A 17,997-nucleotide genomic window follows, 5' to 3' on the forward strand; every position below is an offset into this window, starting at 1 on the left:
CATTTCCTTCTGCCAATGGACCTGGTAAACCTGTATGGGATTGAATATGAGTAATATACAAGGGATAATTTCTGCTTCTGATGACCTGTTGCAGCTCTATAAATAAAGTAGTCAATTCTGTGTTATCAGGAGTAAATTCAGCAGTTTCTATATGCAAAACAACCTTTTCAGCATATTGAGAGTCAGTAATTATATTAAGAGGTTCAGGAAAATCTAACAAAACCATAAGGATAGCATATAATTCTGATTTTTGAACTGATGTAAATGGGCTTTTAATCACCTTGGTCATTTTCTCAGACTTATAACCAGCCATACCTGATTTATTTGCATCAGTGAAAAAGGTGGGTGCCCCTGAGATTGGTGACCTCTTTACAATACTTGGAAGGATCCAATTAGTTCTTTTTATAAACTGTATACGTTTGCTTTTTGGGTATCTATTGTTAATGTCTCCCAAATAATTACTACAAGCTTTTTGCCAATCTTCATTAATTACCCATAGTGACATAATCTCAGAATCAGTAAGAGGCACTACAATTTCCGCCGGGTCCATCCCTGACAGTTGACGCAACCTTATTCTTCCCTTTGTAATCAATTCAGAAATTTTCTCTATATATGTTTTCAATTTTTTGCTTTGTTTATTTGGCAGGAATATCCATTCTATAATCCGGTCTTCCCTTTGCATGAGAAGCCCAGTAGGAGAATGTTTTGAAGGCAAAATAACCAAAATGCAACCAAGTTCAGGATCAATTCTATCCACATATGCCTTTTGAAGTTTTTGTTCCACCAGAATTAACTCCTTTTCTGCTTCAGCAGTTAAACACCTAGGACTGTTTAAATCCAAATCCCCTTGTAAAATCTGAAACAAGTTACTTAACTCATAGGTAGCTAACCCGATTGTAGGCCTTAACCAGGTAATATCGCCCAATAATCTCTGAAAGTCATTAAGAGTTTGTAATTGATCTCTACGGATCTGTACCTTTTGTGGTCGAATTTTTTGTTCAGTTATTTTATAGCCTAAATAGGTAATTGAATCTCCTCTTTGTATTTTTTCCACCGCAATCTGTAATCCCCAGCATGGCAGAATTCTTTGTGCTTCCTGAAACATTTTTTCTACAATACTAGGATCAGAATCAGCTAGCAGAATATCATCCATGTAATGGTATATGATAGATTGAGGAAACAGCTTACGAAGTATTTCTAAAGGTTGTTGTACAAAATACTGGCATAAAGTTGGGCTATTTAACATTCCCTGTGGAAGTACCTTCCAATGATATCTCTTCATTGGAGAATTACTGTTCAGAGTAGGTACTGAGAAAGCAAACCTTTCCCTGTCCTTCTCGTGTAGAGGTATGGTAAAAAAACAATCTTTTAAATCAATTGTAATTATATGCCAAGACCGAGGTAATAAGGAAGGCAAAGGAATTCCAGGTTGAAGCGAACCCATGGGTTGAATCACCTTGTTTATGGCCCTCAAATCTGTTATCATTCTCCAACCACCTGATTTCTTTCTTACCACAAACACAGGGGAATTCCAGGGGCTGGAAGATTCTTCGATGTGTTGAGCCTCCAGCTGCTCTTGCACTAAACCGTGAAGCGCCTGTAACTTTTCTTTTGTTAAGGGCCACTGCTCCTGCCATACAGGTCTGTTTGAAATCCATTTTAGGGGCAAGGCGGTTGGTATCTCAGCAGTGGCCCCTCTTATAAATTTTGACACTCTAAATCTGAAGAATTCTGAGGTTGGACAATGGGCATAGCTGGTGGTCGCCTCTGATCACTTACATTAATCTCTTCCCTAGAAGCGCATACCAATTCACCCATTGTTTCAACCTTCTTTATCTCAGTATTTGCAGGAATAGTAATCTGAGTACCCCATTGCTGTAAAAGGTCTCTTCCCCATAGATTTATAGGGATGTCAGCCACATAGGGTTTCAGCCTCCCTATCTGCCCATCTGGTCCCACACACTCAAGCCACTGTACACTTTGTTTTATTTGAGATAACTTGCCAATTCCTACAATTTCTGTATAAACCTTCTTAAGTGGCCAAGTTTGGTTCCAAGACTTCTGGCAAATAATGGAGACGTCAGCTCCACTGTCTACCAAGCCTTCTATTTTAATACCATTTAATTGTATAATTAACTTAGGTCTCTGATCATTAATTACTGTTTGCCAGAACACACGGGTCCCTGTGCTCCTGAACGCACCAGTCCTTTCCACTGGAGCGGCTTTGCCCTTAATGTAAGGAAACAGTAGGAGTTGAGCAATCCTATCCCCGGCATCAATTTTCATCTCCTTTTTCACACATACCAAGATTTTTATTTCCCCTTTAGAATCTCCATCTATAATACCAGGATGCACAATAAAACCTTGAGAAGTCAGCCCGCTTCTTCCCAGAACCAATCCTACTGTGCCTGAAGGCAAAGGTCCAAAAACACCAGTATTTAATTTGTAACATTCAACCTGAGGAGTTAGGGTAAGAGACATATTTGAAGCCAGATCCAAGGCTGCACTGCCTTCAGTAGCATGCATTAGATCGCTAACACTCAGTTCCCGTTTTCCTGTGGGTTTGTCACTTCCTGACTGGCCAAAGGAATTCGGCTGGCATTGTTTACGGGGGCCCGAGCCGATGGCCCCCTCCTGCCGTTTCCCGTCGGCAAGATATTGCCTTGCACATCTCGCTTAGATTGACAATCCCGAGCCCAGTGTTTCCCTTTTCCACAGCGACTACAGTACCCTGGGAGTCTTGGTACCTCATTACCATCATAACCAGAACCCCCCTGTTCTCTTCTATGAGTTACGTTTTCTCCTGGGTTAGTGCGCCTTCTATTTCTACAGTTTCTTTGCACATGACCGATTTGACCGCAATTAAAGCACCGAGTATTATGATATCTGGGCTCTCTGACTAAAGCTTGTCCCACAATATTATTCTGATATTCCTGAGAGTTGATATTAACTGTCTCCTTTACCCAGTCATCTAATGGAGCGCCTCTTTCCTTTAACGGTCTAAGCACCTTCTTACATTCAGCATTTGCATTTTCATAAGCCATGATAAATTTTAATGCCTTTTTGTTATCAGAATCTGGCATCGCCTTATCCATAGCAGATCCTAATCTCTGCAAAAATTCTGTAAAGGGCTCCAGAGGTCCTTGGAACACCTTAGTAAAAGAAATAGTTGTTTTCCCAGGTTCCTCTACCAGCTCCCAAGCTCTCAAGGCTGCCTTACGACATTGTTCAATCACTCTATCGTCAGCTTGAATTTGCTCTCTCAAGTTAGTATATGGTCCATCACCAAGTAACTGATCTCTATTAATATTTATTCCCTGTGCGATATTTTCTTGTTCTATTTTTATAGCCTCTGTTCGCCACCATGATAACCACTGTAACTGTTGTGCTGCTTCCAATACCGCTGAAACTAAATTTTTCCAATCTTGGGGAACAAGTCTATTCTGATAGGCCCAGCTGTTTAACATTTGTTTAACGAAGTTAGAATGCATACCATATCTGACGACGGATTCCTTAAAATGTTTTAAATCCATCATATCTACAGGACACCAGGCTATTTCGTCATGACCCTCAGCACCATTTGGCTCAAGTACATGTCTTACAGTGACTGGAAAAGCTGAAGGTGCCTGGGTGACTGTGGAAGTATCCTCCACTGGTACATTTACTTCCAAAGACCTTTTGGTCGGTCTGGCTTCCTTTGCCTCTGGTTTCTGACCTTCTCCACCCTTTTTAACCAAAGGTGCCTTCTGCTTTTCCAGCCCTTCCACTTTTCTCTGTATTTTGCCTATTTGTTCAGTCAAGTCAGTAATTCTTTCCAAAAGGATAGAGCTTATTGACTCTTCCTGATTTTTCTGGCTTTCCGGTCTCTCTATTTTCTGTCCTTCATCACTACCAAATGCCAAAAATTCTATCCGTTTTCCCATCCCTTCATTTTCATACCTCAGCCTTTCTATCTGTCCAGTCAAATCTGCAATCTTTTCCAAAAGGATAGAACTTACTGACCCTTCCGGCTTTTCTATGCCATTAGCCTGTCTTCTAATCCTTCTAAGCATGAAATATTGTAATAAAAGGACAATGAGAAAACAAAGAATTCCCTCTAAGTATAATGCAGGAAAGAGTTTTGCAACAGCAGTTGCAATTTTGCCAATACCCTGAAACAACATTTCTATCCCGTGGAATACTGAATCTTCCCTCATATCATTAGGGATTGTGGAACCCATCGGGCCCCACATCGGGCGCCAGATGTTGGCTCAGTTTATTAACAATTAAACTTTATTATACAACCCAACTAGCATATACAAGAAGGAAAAAAAGGTTAAAGGGACAGAAGATTAAAACCTCCTGGAATCCGTTCGGCAGGACGGGTCCTTGGGTGTCTCAGTCCCACGAGCTGGTCCGGTCCTTTCCTCTCTCCCGAGCCTTCTTCCTCTCTCCTTCTACCTCTTCCCAGTCATATGTAAAGGGCGGTCCCTTCTCCCTTCGAGGGTCAATTAGGAAAACAATAGCCACGGTGGGGTTCCTAGGTAGGCTTCCTGAATTCCAAGCCCAGGAAGGCTCCAAACAGTCTCTCACAAGGTATTCATGGTGTGCCCTAAGGGTAAAGCCCGCCAAGACTGCTTCCACCTGCGACAAAGCTTAATCTATCCCACATGAAAGAGTCATCACAGGAAAAAAAAAAGAGTTATCACAGGTGTTAGTTATTCATGGTGCTGAGTTTAATTTTGCCTGGAAGGGGAAAACCTCTTTTTCTGTCTCTTTTGCCACTTTTAAGGTTTGATCATCCATTTTATATTCATTCAAGGAATTATCCATCTTCTTCCTGATGATTACGATCCTTCTTTATCTTCCTCAGCTACTTTGATAACAATCTGAATTAATATCCGAGTGACCCAAAATTAAAAGGAAATGTTTTCCCCTTGTTCACACGCCTTTTCAGTAGTCTTTCAGGCTCTGTCCCATATTTCTTAATCTAAAGTCTTTTCTTCTGGAAACCAGGAATTGCAGTCATAAACACCTTGCAACCAATTTAGTAGCTGATATTTTAATACTTGTGGTTCCTCCTTTTTGAAAATAAAATTATGTATGAACTCGACATAAGGTAAAAGCCTTTCCTAACTTCCGCCCCATTTTCCTCACTCACCCCCTTCTTTAAGGGTCTTTACTCTCTTGCCTCATAGTTGACTTCAGGTCCCTATTTGGGCACCACTTGTTCACTGCTGTAGTTGGTTAGTGGGACCTGGGAGAGCGGAGCTGATACACGAGGTCAATTAAAGTCTCGTGCAATAACCAACTTTATTCAGAAAGTCAGACAGTTTTCATGCTGAGTGTTAAGTCACATGAGTAAAGTGCACAGTCACAAGGACAAGATGCACATGTCCAAAAAAGAAAAAAATAAGTGCTTTCCATAAAGAAATTTAAACAAACAATAGCCAGTTGTAATGAATAGTCTGAAGTGAATATATTCCTATCAGCCACACCTGGGAGGGGCACAGAGGCTTAATCCGAGAACAATTCCTTGTTTTTGAATAAACAGCTCAGAAGACTCTTGTCTTGTTTTCTTGGAGTTTTCTCTTTTTTTTTGGCGGGGGGGGGGGGGTTCTGAGACAGGGTTTCTCTGTGTAGCTGTAGATGTCCTGGACCCGCTTTGTAGACCAGGCTGGCCTCGAACTCACAGCGATCCACCTGCCTCTGCCTCCCGGAGTGCTGGGATTATAGGCGTGCGCCATCATGAATTCTCCTCACACAATTCCCTTCTTGGATGGTGTGCTGACATTACATAACTTTTAAGTGATTTTTCTCACTTTTAAAATATTTTTCCCATCAAGTAAGGTCATATGTTATCTTCTTAAATTTACAAGATTTCCAGATGCCCACACAGTGTCTCATGCCTTGTGACTGCAGCATAGGTCCTCTGTACTCATCTGCTGTCCCAATGGAATAAGTTAACCCAGAGTTTCAAGAAAGCAAAAACTTTAAAAGACTGAAGAAAAAATTAAAGACACCAATAAATGGATAGATTTCCCCTGCTTGTGAATTAATAGAGTTATTATGTAAAAATGACTATACTAAAGAAAGTACTGCACACATTTAACACAATCCCCATAAAAATTTCGATGACATTCTTACAGAACTTTTTAAAATGATAATTGATATAAAGTAGGAAAAAATGCAAGTGGCCAAAGCATCCTAAGGAAAAAACAATCCTGGCATAGCACAATACCCAACCTGGGCCTACACTATAGACCTATATTGCAAATACAGTGTGACACTGGCACAAAAACAGACACATAAATTGATGTCACAGAATTGAGTACCCATAAATAAGCCCAAACCTAGTAGCTTCCTGATATTTGACAAGATATCAAGAAATACATTGAAGGACAACCTCTTCAACACACAGTGCCAGAAGGACTGAACACACACACATGTATTATAGAGTGAAACTAGATCCATATCTCTCCCTCTGCACAAACGTCAATTCAAAATGAATCAAAATCCTTAATGTAAGAGCAAAAGCCCCATCAACATTATAAACTTTGGCTCAATCTTCATCAACTTTCCTGTTTGGACAATTCTATTGGTGAGATTTTGTGTAACATTTGATGTACTAGGAGATACAATCTCACAGAAAAAAAATCCTCCATCATTTGGCTCTTAAAATCCTTTCTCCTCTTCTTCTACAATGTTCCCTGGGCTTTAGAGGTAGTGTTATGCCCAGATCTTGAGGACCCCCCCAAAACCACCAAGAGTCCAAATTCATATGCAAAAGCAAAGAGCCCTTATTCTACAGAGATCTAGTGCACTGGGGTCCTCACTTATGCAAAGCAAGATGATCAAAGACCCTGATTTGAGCATGCAGGCTTTTTTTTATAGGTCATCAAGGGAAGTTCCAGGGTAGGCTAGGTGATCTTTTCTTCTGTTGGTACACCTCAAGAGCAATGGTAAGAGTACATCTGGGATTGGTTATGGCTCTGGTCTAGGACTAGGGGCTCTCTGAACTTGTTCAAACCAGCCCAAACTGGTAGGTCCTCTTGAGGCTACCTGACTCTAGTCAGGAGTTAGAGGCTCTTCAAACTAGAAGCTAAGCAACTTTATCTTCCTCAGGATAGGTGCCTGGCCATCACTGATTGGCTGACCGTTTTCTGTGGTATTTCTAGTAACCACTGATCTCTGTTCCGAGTAATGGAGGCTTAGGCAAGCTTCAAGCTAACAAGAAACTGAAGCCTGTCATGGAGTTGGCTAGACCTGCTTAACCAGGCCTCTTCAGTAGGAGTATTTTGTAGACATATCCACTGATACTGGTTGTGGTTTTCTGTAGTGGTCTCCGTCTGTTGCAAAGAGAAGTTTCTTTGATGAGGGTTGAAGACCACTCTTATCTGAGGGTACAAGGACACATGCTCATAGATTGCTGTTAGGGACTATGCTGGTTTATTAAATTAAAGATTGTAGAAGCTTCTAATAGCCATGGCTTCATTATTACTTATTAGCTAGCTAGGCTTCCAGTACCAGGCATGATATTCCTCTTGTTGAATGGGCTGGAGAGATGACGTGGCCAATAAAAGTTAGGCTCACAAACAGACATACAAGCCTTTATTTATTTTGACTGATTTTTTTTAAGTTTAAAAAATTTTTTTTAATTTAAAACAAATTTTAAGTTTAAATATATTTGATCATATTTTTCCTCTCCTCCAATCCTTTCAGATCCTTTTCCCCTTCCTTCAACATTAAGTTCTTTCTCAAAACACAAACAAAAACCCAACATAACAGAACCCACAAAGAAACACAAAAACACACACACACACAAAAACAAACCCACACCAAACTGTAACTAAATAGAAACACATTAGAAATCTGTAGAGTCCATGATATGTTGCATTTCTGTCTATGAAGTCTTCCCTGAAGTAGTTGATATCCCCAGTTCCTGAGAGTATAGAGAAAGACAAAATGGAAGAGGGCAGATAAGGTGCTGGATTATGAGGTGAGCCGATTTCCTGAGCCCTGGGAAACAGCTGCTCTGGTTGTAGTCATGGACTCAGTTTCCAACTTCCTTAAAAAAAAAAAAGAAAAGAAAAGAAATCTTTGTTCTGTTAAATCTAATCTCTGTTCGGTTAGCCCTTTTGTTTATCTCCAGGGATGAAGGACTCAACAAGAGTTAACTGAATCAAGCCCATTCTGTTTGTGGTTGCCTGAAGAGCAGGCATCCGCATCTTTGTGTCTCTTTCTCCTGGAAAGCTTTTGTCCTTTCCTGGCCGTGTTTGTGGCCACTGCACAGGCTAGGGGTGTCACGAGGTGACTGTCTAATCTTTCTGCATGATCTGTTTCTTTCAGAGGCATTGTAGTTCCGTTTGTATGTTCAGCTTTGAATCCATGTGCCCCTCAGACAACATCTGGAGCTACGGGACACAGCCTTAACAATCTTACCAATTGCTCTAACTCTTGAACAAATCTGCAGATTCATCTGGATCCTGAGCTGGCATGAAGAGGATATGAGAGTGCTGGCATACATCGTGATAATCTCTTTAATTTGTATCCTTCACATTGAGAAAACTCGCTGAAGGCTTCAAGCTTCGGTGACTATTGGGGTCACTTAAACAAACTTTCAGAGCAACATATTTGAACGTTCTCATAAGCCTCACACTTCTAACACTTCCCATATAAGGACGAGATGCACAAGCAATCATATTTCACAACGATGAGGAGCATATAGGCCCTGGTTTTGATCTTACCAATTTCTCATTTAGAGAGCATAACAGTGGTGACTTGGGTGTATCAAGAAATCCCAAGAGTACTTCCAAACCTAAAGAGAATTTCAAATATATTGTTTTAGCTTACATAGGACAATTCACACTAGCAAGGTATTGAAGCCATTTAGTGAAAAGTTTTGTCTGCTGAAAACGGTACCAAGACAGCTGAACAGGGTGGAATAATGGGATTTTTTTCAGGACCAAATCCCTCCTGCGCTTACAGAAGGCAATCCTGCCAAGATATGCATTGGAACTGTTTGAAGTTCCTTGTTGATCATATATATAATTTATTCAGATTACATCCCGATTGTTATCCCCTCCCTTGTATCTTCCCGTTTCCACCCTCCCTCCCTCCCTCCCTCCCTCCCCCTTCCCCATTCCCCTCCCCTAGATCTCTGACAGAGGGGTCCTCCTCCCCGACGACCATATGACCACAGCCTATCAGATCTCTTCCAGATAGCCTGCTTCCCCTTCCTCTGTGTGCCCACCGGGCCTCCCCACCAAGGGGAAGTGATCAAATTGGGGTGCGGGGAACCAGAGTTCACGTCAGAGGCAGTTCTCGCTGCCCCCACAACCATGGAGAATGTGCTGTCCATTGGCTAGATCTGAACCAGGGGTCTAGGTTCACTAAATGCATTGTCCTCAGTTGGTGCAACAGTTTGTGTAGGGCCCCACCCCCTCCCCACCCCCACCCCACCCCCGTCCCTGTTGATCCCTGTTGATCTTTAACATTTGTGCCTCCTTGTTCATTTAATGGAATGCCAAGAATCTGGCAGTTACTGTCTCACAGGCTCCCTCTAGTGGGCACACATAGGGCCGCTGGGAGAGGCTTACTGGTGGGCTGGCCACTGGGTGCCCTGGCTGTTTGCCAGGAAGATAGTAGTCGCTCTGGGGCAATGCATTTCTTGTTTGAAGCCTTCTCAGTTACGGCTTAAGGAAAGATGAGATGATCTCTTTGTTCTTGGTCCTGTGGCTTGCTATTGGAGGCATAAAGGTGTATTAGCCTTTGGGTTTTCTCTCTCTAGAATCTTCTTAAAACTCTCAGTGGAGGCTGAAAAATCCTGTCTGCAGACCCCGTCCAGCTTCTGTTTTCTAACCAGGCTGTTAAATCAGTCCATTTTCAAATACACAGGAAATGCTGCTGTTCAACTCCTATTGGAAATACCCCTTATATACGAAATCCAGACTGGTTTTACAATTTTTGTTCCCAGAGCTGGAGAGAGACGGCTCAGGGGTAATAAAACACTGTGTATGCTCTACAAACAGACAGTTGGATTCCCACCCAAATTGTGCCTCACAGCCACCCATAACTGCAGACCATAGTATCTGGCATCCTCTTCTGTCCAGGCATGCACAGACATACATACAGATAAAGCACACATACACACACAGGTACATATATTTTTTTAATCAACAACAAAACTAATATTTTTTCTCAAGCTCTGTAATCTGGAAGCTCCTGCAAACCTAGCAGCCGTGAGTTATGCAAAGGTACAGCATGCTTGCTCTGATTTTTGGGTTTTGGTTTTTCTGGGTTTGGTGTTGTTGTTTTATTTTGTTTTCCTTTTAACCAATAAAATTGTGCTATAGGTTAAAACAAAATCTCTAATCTGAAAGGAGTTGATCTGGAGGTTTTGGTGGTGGTGGTGGTGGTGGTGGTGGTGGTTTGTTTGGTCTGTCAAAGTATATAACTAGCAAATTGTTTTTAATGTGTATTTTTGTAGAAACACCTTGAGGACTGAATCTGGACTTTCCAGCAATCCTTTTGACTGGTTTAACAAGGGGACTTGGTGGCAAGATGAGGACTGTGACAGATCTTCCTAGGGTTGTCCCCCTTCCACTGCTGCTGCCCAGGTCCCAGTATCCCACCAGTAAGTACACAAACACTGTATAGTCCTGCTCTGTGAGCCCTTATGGGGAGTGCAGAGTCTTTGATAAACTTCTGAGGGTTTTTCTCTGGTTTAGAAGAGGCCGTTGCTTTGTGTTGTAGTTGTTGTTTGGACTCTGTAAACAATGACTCTGAGCTTTTCAGACAGTGAAGAGAATTTAGAGGCAGCAGGTACACCTGCCCAATTGTACTTATGTAAAACAGCATTTTTTTTTCTGAGTCCCAGCTTCGTAGCAACAGCATGAGAGGACGTGCAAGTTCAAACGGAAAAGGCAGGGCTCCTTGCGTCATGTGGGTCCTCGGCTTTTCCTTAGGTAAGCTAATTTAACCCATCAATCTTGCACCAATTATAAATTCATTTCATTATTTTTGTCCTTGAAATCTCTATCTATGACTATATAAACATATATGTAAAACCTGCACACACAAAAAATATAATAAATACTCTGAAGTACGGGAAAAAAAAAAGAAATCTCTATCTGTCTGTCTGTCTGTCTATCTATTGTTCACTCTGTAAGTCCATAATTTCATGTAAGTTTACCACTTTCCCATGCTAGACCTTTAATCTTAACCCCTAGTAAAGATAGCTCATTGAGCTGGAAATACAAACATTCCAACACCTTAGTTCTTACTGGAGGCCAAGAGAGTGCAATCCCAGACTTCCTGGGTTTGGACAAGCCAGAAAGTTACCTCTTGATTCTGATTGGGCCTGGTCAGTTAGTGGACTCACTCTAACCCTGAATTCAGTCCAATTTAAGGACTACTTCTATAAACCTAAGAATTCAAATAGAAACTCCTATAATTCAAATTCTATAGAACTTTTCATTCACCTTAAGGATGGATAGGCACAGCGGGCCTTGGCAGGGGCCTTGGAGCACTCTGCTTCTGGGTATCATGGAAGTTCTACTTTGTATACCGAGCTTATAAAAGAAAATCATCAGACAAATCAAACTTAACGAGTTTAATTGTGTGTGGTGGGGGTGGGGAGCAAAGATGAAAAGAGCTCTGCTCTCCACCACGGCCAAGGAATCCTCACCCTGAAGGTAGAAGTGTCCTACAGAAATGGCCACTTCTATGGTCAGTCTGCTCTTTTCTTATTTAAACGTGTTTGGGTAGTTTTGCAGCCTGTGATTGGTCAAAAGCTTAGCTGTTCTGCATGACCAAGGTTCACGTTTGCTTATGAGAACATACTCTTTGTAGATGGGTAGGCATCACGTGGATGAAGTGTGTGGACATGGATGCATTTGCACATGTGCGTTTGTGGAGAGGCCAGAGGTCAACCTCAGATGCCATTCTCAAGGAGCCGTCGGCCTTGTTTGCAGAGGCCATGACTTTTCGCTGGCGTAAACGTCATGAATGCAGTTTGTTGACAGACCTGCCTATGTTCACTTTCAAAGTGCAGGAATTGCTAGTGTTTGCTGCCTGACCAAGCTGCTTCTTCTTCTTCTTCTTCTTCTTCTTCTTCTTCTTCTTCTTCTTCTTCTTCTTCTTCTTCTCCTCTTCCTCCTCCTCCTCCTCCTCCTCCTCCTCCCCATTCTAAGAGAACTTGGGTATGCAGCAAGCAAGCTACTAGTTTAGCTATCTCTCTATATCCTACAAGAACATCGCTTAAGCTAGGAGGTTTGAGAAGTGAGGTCTCACTATGTTGCTTAGGCTGGCATTGAATCAGCTGGGAATCCCCCTGCCTCAGTCTCCTCACAAGTGCAAGTTTATTCACATACTCAACTAGGTTACATTTTGCTAAAGAAGTCACTAAGCCCAAGTTGACCTTAATAACACCTTTTGACATAATATGTTGCTACTATGTACTGTTTCACTGTTGTGAACTCACCTTCCCCTTCTTTGGACTCACTAAAAGCAAAGTTCGCCTCCAGAATCAGGTCCAGACACTGTTTAGATCCTGTTTTTCATATGGCTGAGTTAAGAGAGGAGAAAGGCAGCCATTTTCCCATGTGAATCCTAATTAAGACTATGATTTTATAGCAAGCAATTCCTTGGTTTGGTAGCCATCTGATTCTGACAAAAGCAGTCCAGTTCTTGGCTATAAATGGTTGTTAGACACCCTATCTACTTTCTCAGTTATTGCAACAATTTTAGAGACATGGTAATAAATATTTGCACCTTAAGCCAGCAAAAGTGGGCTACACTACCTACAGCCGAAGGCCAACCAGTACAATCAAGTGTGCCGGTCATTTCCAAGACTGTCCTCAGGCTTGATAACTCACTGAAAAGACCCACAGGACTCAGAGTACTCAGAACTGTACTTGGAGTTACAGCTGGTGACAGAAATGGACAGAGTAACTCAAAGAGAACTCAAGGAGGAAAGGTCAGACAGTTAGGGAGAAAGCAGATCCTGGCTTCCAAAGCACCCAGCCTTCAGTCTTGTAAACATTCTGTTGCATAGCTCTTTGGCCCTACAATGTTATAATAAATTTATTTTTAACAACAGAAGCAAACTAGTGGCAGAGGGGTTTGGGTTTTGTTGTTGTTGCTTTATTGATGTGAGGTAAACAGAGGCTCCTAAAGGCAAGGGTAGAAACAGAAGTTAATAATGAAGTAAAAACTATGTGTAGCAATGGGGAAAACATCATGAAACTGAAAGTCATACCACAGTCGGCATGGAGCGGAACAAAACTTAAAGCTCTCAGGTTGACTTCCTGAGCTGGCCTGTGTGGCTTCCACGTGGATGCTGTGGCCTCTTCAGTCAGAGTTTACAATGAACTTGGGTATCTGGAGGTGGCTTATGAGGCGGCTAATATCAACTTAATGAATTGTGTTATTCAGTGTGGAAATTTTATGTTGGTGTAAAAGGGAGTCATTAGTTCTGCTAATTAATTTCCTTCAATGGTTTCAAATAAAAGTCACTTTATTGTGATGAGCTCACAAGACATCTAGAAGCTACATTAACATAGCCACTCAGACACTTACTCAGCTCTGAACTCTACATACTTCAATGAGTGGTTTTGTTTGTTTGTTTGGTTGGTTGGTTGGTTAGTGGCTTGGCTACTCTTTTGAGACAGGCCTTCTTTGTGTAGCCATAGATAACCTGAAACTTACTCTGTAGACTATGCTGACCTCAAACTCACAGAGATCTGCCTGCCTCTGCCTCGGGGGTGTTAGGATTAAAGGTGTGCCCTACAAAGTTGTTGTTTTATTTTTTAAGTTTAGCCAGGCTGAAATCATGGAGTCTCAAGATTAGTTTCACAATTCACATTTTTATGTACTTATCCACCACAAGGTGGGGGGTGGGAGACATAACAAAATTAAAACAGATAAAAAATATATTAATATCCTCTTCCTCAACTCATGTGTCCTTTGACCTGAGTTCTCTTCTTCCTCATAATTAATATTACTCTTTCTCTGTCTCCCTTTTAAAAGTTATACTGTACCCACACTTACAGCTGCTTACATATATACATGTATATGCATGTGGGCTATAATTTGCATGTGAAGAAGGACATATGGGTTTTTTTTCCCTGAAAGTGGTTAACACTCTAAATCGATTCACTTTCCTGCAAAATTCGTTTCTAGAGTTGAATAATATTCCATTTTGTATGTGTGAACAAGTTGTTTATCGTCTATTAATCTGTTGGCAAACTTCTAAGCTGGTTCTACTTCCCCACTAACGTGAAGAGAACCGCAGTAAACATGGATGAGTAAGGACCTCAATGTCAGGATGTGGCGTCCCTTGGGTATGTGCTTGGGAGTGGAACAACCTGCTAGGTCTGTTTTTAATTCTTCCAGGATCCCCCAACCTGAGTTCCACAATGGCTGCCATTGGTTTGAACTCCTACCACCAGTGAATAAAGATTTCTGTGATGACTACAGAGGCTGAGGTCTTTTTAAAAATAGCTGCTGACCATTTGTGTTTCTTCGATTGAAAAGCTTCTGTTCAACTCATTAGACCATTTGTTGATTGGCAGTTTTATTTCCTTGTTATTTAGTTTCTACAGCTCTTTGCAATTCAGGATGATAGCCCCTGGTGTGATGAATAGCTGGTAAAGATGTGTTCCCATACTGTGGGTTTGAGCATTTATTTTTTTTCCCACTTGAGGAACTTCCTTCTCTAGTGAGAGAAAGTCATTTAATGCTTGTACAGTGTGGTTTACCTTCCAGCCCTAATTAGGTCTTTGTGGGTAGTAAATAATTCTCCTAGTTGTTTTTAAAGGCTTGATTTGAACTTTTGAGAGGAACTAAAGTCCTAACAGAAGTTAAATACCGACTAAACACTTGATTTTTAACTATGGTGTTAGTTCTTCATGACCAAGAATAATAGCTCTTACTCTGAAACAGTGACCAGGCATCCTTACGAACTTACCCTAAGTCCAAGCGTTGGGGTTCAAATTTTCACTGAGTCATTTTTATTCATTCCTCCCACAAGGGCTTGCTGTGTGTTCACTATTGTCATCACTCATCACATAGATGTTCTGGAGTTCATGGAGTTCCATTTAGAGCAGGGTATCTCGAAGGAAGACAAGAAACAGTTTACATCATAAACAAAGTAATGCAAAGGAAGAGGAAGAGGATGGTAGAGCCACATGCCATTCTTCATTACAGGGCTCAGAGAAGGTTCTAGGACAAGTGGCATTTGGGAGGAGATGAGGATGTGGCACAGAAGCAGGACAGGAAGGCACTTGTGCAGAGAGCTGTGAGAAGAGCGAACTCTCAGTGTGAAGCCTTGAGGAGCACCACACTTGGCCTGCTTGGGGCACCATGAAGAGTCCAGTATAACTAAAGGATAAACAAAGACATATTCATCTTTTGTGGTTCTGTAACAAAGTACCACAAACTTAGTGCTTCAAGCTCAATAAATGTTATCGCCTCAGGGGTACAGAAATTACAAGGGCAAAGTCAAAGTTGTCATCCGGTCTCTGAAAAGGGTGTTTCAGGCCTCTCTTAGGACTTCTGATGATCCTCTGTCTTTTGGCATATAACATCAGACTTTGCAGGGAATCCCACCCAAGAACAGGTCTGTATCCACACTTTTCTCCAAGGACACCAGTGACATGCATTCAGGATGCACCATGCACCTCAGACCTCTGTTTAACTGATAGATTGAGTATGAAGTGTCTCCCATAGGCTCTGATGCTGATCAGTCAGCCCTCAGCTGGTGGTGGTACATTTGGAGATGGAGGGACATTGTGATGGTGGCACACACCTGAAGGAAGTGTTTCAGGGGGTGATGCTGCTAAAGTTGCACCTAGTCCCCAGTCCACTCCTCTCTGCCTGCTCCTGTGCTTCCCTCTGCCACAAGATGAGTATCCTTTTCCAGGTGGTCCCACCATCATGGCTTTTTAGCTCTCCCTCAGGCTCTGAATCACCAGGACTGTGGGCTGAAACCAACGAACTGTGAACCGCCCCCCCCACACACAAAAAAAAAAATTCCTTCCTTCCTTAGGTTGTCAACTCAATTATTTGATCACAGGGATTAAAAAATAGACCAACACACTTGCTATAGCCACATTCTTTCTAGCTTAAGATCTAGGCCAACAGGAACAGCTGGGAGAACTGTGGCAGAAAATGGTAGGAGAGTTTAAATCAGGGGCTTAAAACTGAGACTTGACCCTTTGGATCATACAGTAAGGAGTTTATGGTGCCTGCATAAAGCCAGCTTGTAGGTAGAAGAAAACTGAAACGCTGACTACAGTGGCGAGTAAGATGGCTCAGCAGTTAAGAGCACTGGCTATTCTTCCGGAGGTCCTGAGTTCAATTCTCAGCAACAGCATGGTGGCTCACAACCATCTCTAAAGGGATCGGATGCCCTCTTCGGGCATGCAGGTGTACATGCAGACAGAATACTTACACATTAAATAAACGAACACATTTTTAAAAAGAGAAAATCACTTTTAAAAAAGAAGGAAAAAGCCAACTGCAGTGGGGTTAGCATGGAATAGAATGAAAAGAACAGTTCACAGTTGTATTCAAAGCAAAAAACCATGATGATGCCCACGGGCATGTGGACAAGCAGCATCTCTGAGTCACGGATACCATCAGCTTTTATGCTCTGTATCTTTTTACCAATTAACTGAAATGAACACACAGCCCTTTGATGACAAGCACAACTCACAGTCATAAATATTCCTTCCTAAATACTTCATGCCCTGCCTGCCCTGCCCTGCCCTGAGGTTGATGCTGGAGTTCCAAGGGTGTAGGTCTAGGAAACAGACAGAGCAGATAGAAGCTCTGGGGTGCCAGCTTCAGTACCAGGACATCACTCTTCCTTCTCTGCACTCCCAGGAGTGCCACCTTGTGCACACCCTGTCTGATGCCTCCAAATCTAAACACCAAGTGTGCTGAAGTTAAATGTCACCCTGCCGACTTGGAAACCTTTGCCAATGACTGAAACAAGTGTTTATGGGATGCTTTCCAAGACGCGAGGATCTGATCGGCACTGCATTTAAAAAGATGAACGCTCAGCCCGAACGCTTAATTCAATTCACCCCACGGGCACTGTTTGTTCTGTGTAGCCAGGAGACCCATCTGGCAGCTGTGTTTGTCCAAATCTCTTAGGGATACAGACAAATGAGAGAAACATCAGGCCCTTAATGCCTAGAAGATCAACAGTGGGAAGCAAAACAATACAAAAATCTAGAAAATGCAGATGTGACATGGTACCTTAAAAGTTACCTCATTTGGAGGAACTGGAAAAGAAGATTTTTGTCTTTCCAGGTGGGGGCTCTTTTCCTGAGCATGTTTTCCAGCACACTCACAGACGCTTAGTAGGCTGAGTTAGCACTTAAATCATAGTTGAACTAATGGCCTCACTTGCTCCTGTTCACTGCAACTGTCTTCATCATTAGTCTCTCTTTCTGACAAATACACATTTAAACTTAATGAATAAAGACTAGGGAACACACTAGCAAACTTAAAGAGCTTTAAATGTATGGCGGACCTTGGGGTTGGGGGCTGAACATCTCTCCAGGCACCTGTCACAATCCTAGTGACGTATAGGATCACTGCAAGTTCTATCTGCCAATGTTCAAGTAAGGCAAGGGAGAAATCATATATAAAACACAAATGTGTCACTATAGGTAAGAGGGAGGGTCATTGTCAGATCTTGGTCAGTCTTCTAATTACTGGTGATAGAGTTGTGTAGAGGGACCATATATGGCCCTCAGACAGCAATAAAGAAGTGAACTGTTTTCAAACATGTCCTATTGGTCCCACTACTGAGCTGAGGAAATCCTCCATGAGGGAAGGTCCCAGCGCTGCCAAGCCAGCTAAGAGAATTAGCTGCAGCCTCTGGTGGCACAGCCTCTGGTGGCACAGCCTCTGGTGGCAGTCCTGGCAGAGCACAAAGCTACATTTGCGGTACACTATTAAAACTGTGGTTAGAAAATAACTTCAGAGATGCAGAAGGCTCAG

This window comes from Acomys minous, assembly GCF_964271855.1.
Source record: "Acomys minous genome assembly, chromosome: 15".
In the NCBI taxonomy this organism is placed as follows: domain Eukaryota; kingdom Metazoa; phylum Chordata; class Mammalia; order Rodentia; family Muridae; genus Acomys; species Acomys minous.